Source organism: Octopus bimaculoides, chromosome 7 (genome assembly GCF_001194135.2).
Source record: "Octopus bimaculoides isolate UCB-OBI-ISO-001 chromosome 7, ASM119413v2, whole genome shotgun sequence".
In the NCBI taxonomy this organism is placed as follows: domain Eukaryota; kingdom Metazoa; phylum Mollusca; class Cephalopoda; order Octopoda; family Octopodidae; genus Octopus; species Octopus bimaculoides.
In genome coordinates, this window is record NC_068987.1 from 90,832,990 (window position 1) to 90,834,989 (window position 2,000).

Genomic DNA, 2,000 nt, shown 5'->3' on the forward strand with positions numbered 1-2,000 from the left:
AAGAAGAGTCAACCTCATTCTTTGACCAGTTCTTTATTGTTTAACGCTAAAAGACAAAACTGACCACTATGCCATTCAAATTCAGAGAAGTGAAACCTGTCACAATTACCACAAGGTATTCCATCAGATTCTCTAATATATTTCTGCTAATTTACCATTTTCTTATAGGTAAGAACAAACAAAATTAAATACATTATCAAAGTTTTCTTTTCTGAGAATTTTCCAAGTTTTATCTAATGAAATTAGATAAAACTTGTTTTTCTGACTAATTATATATATATATTTCTTTATCCTAGTTATTTTTGGTTATTATTATTTTTATTTTTATTTTCTAATTAGCTTTTTCTAATAATATAATTTCAGCTAATCTTTGAAGTAATTTAATTTAGCAAGTTGCTAGAACTTGCACTGAATCATTGATACAGAAATATTACCCTTGAACATTTTTAAGTTTGAACTTCTAAGAAATTACGAAAACCACTGATTGGATTAGTTGCATTTCAGATTTAGAATCTACTAATCTAGACTCAAAAATTTGTTGTCATTCATTTTGTATTTTGTTTTGTTTTTTCCTTCATTACTTCATCAGGAGAAAGTGAAAAGTCACTGACCTTTTTCTTAGAATCTTATGCTTCAGGAAAAGAAACCCATTTATCAGACATCTATTGTTTCTTCCTTTATCTTTTACTTGTTTCAGCCACTGGACTGTGGCCATGCTGGGACACCTCCTTCAAGAGTTTAGTCAAACAAATCACACACCCCACCAAGTACTTATATTTAAGTCTGGACTTATTCTATTGGTCTCTTTTGCTAAACCACTTAGCTATGGAGACATAAAAAGACCCTGCCCCATATATATACATATATATATAGGCGTAGGTGTGGCTGTGTGGTTCCAGGTTCAATCCCACTCTGCAGCACCTTGGGCAAGGGTCTTTTATTAGGTTGTTCCGAAAATAATGGCCACTTTAAGTGTTGTGTTTTGAAACACAATTTTATCATAGTATTTTACTTATATTTTAGGTGAATTTCAACATACTTTATAATTGATGTATGCTCTTTAATAATGTTCTGCTTATTTCAGACAGAAAACATTCTTGAAACATAGGCACCTTTAAATATGAACATGACAAAAAAGGACCTTCGCTTATTCTTCTTGCATGAGTTCAAGCTTGGGCACAATGTCTCCCAAACTGCTGCCAATATCAACAGAGCATGGGGAGAAGGGTCCACAAGTGATTGCACAGTACGAAGGTGGTTTCAGAAATTCCAGAGTGGTGATGAGAGTTTTGAAGATGAAGAAGGTAGAGGATGGTCATGCAATCTGGATAATGAACAAGTGAAAGCAATTGTTGAACAAAACCCATGTCAAAGTGTCAGAGAAGTGTCTCAGGCACTTGATGTTAGTATTGCAATGGTCTCATGCAATCTACAGAAGATTGGTAAGGTGGAAAAGCTCAATAAATGGGTACCACATAAACTCAATGAAAATCAAAAACTTTGGCGTTTTGAAGTGTGCTCAATGTTCTTTCTGTGAAACACTAATGATCCTTTTCTTGACCGAATAGTCACTTGTGACGAAAAGTGGATCCTTTATGATAACCATAAACAATCAGGTCAATGGCTTGATCGTGATGAGCCCCCAAACATTTCCCAAAGCCAAAGATTATGGTAACTGTCTGGTGGTCTGCAATTTGTGTTGTCCATTACAGCAGAGATTTACTGCAATCAATTCGCTGAAATGCATGCTCACTTGCAAAAACTGAAATCGGTGTGGCCTAATTCTGCTCCACGATAATGCAAAGCCACATGTTGCAAGAATGATGCTGCAGAGACTCACAGACTTGGAATACGAGACTTTACCACATCCTCCATATTCTCCTGATCTTTCCCCCACTGACTACCATTTTTTTAAGCATTTAAACACGTTTTTAAGTGATAAAACTTCCAGGTCCAAACCAGAGATGGAATCAGCTTTCAAAGATTTATTAGCATCAAAG

At 35.0% G+C, this 2,000-nt stretch overlaps 1 protein-coding gene across 1 annotated transcript in view; it reads right to left on the reverse strand.

Annotated features, from left to right (window-relative positions):
- Positions 1-2,000, reverse strand: part of LOC106875816 (dynein regulatory complex protein 9) — a 140,899-nt gene that overhangs the window by 128,152 nt on the left and 10,747 nt on the right. The window lies entirely within an intron of this gene.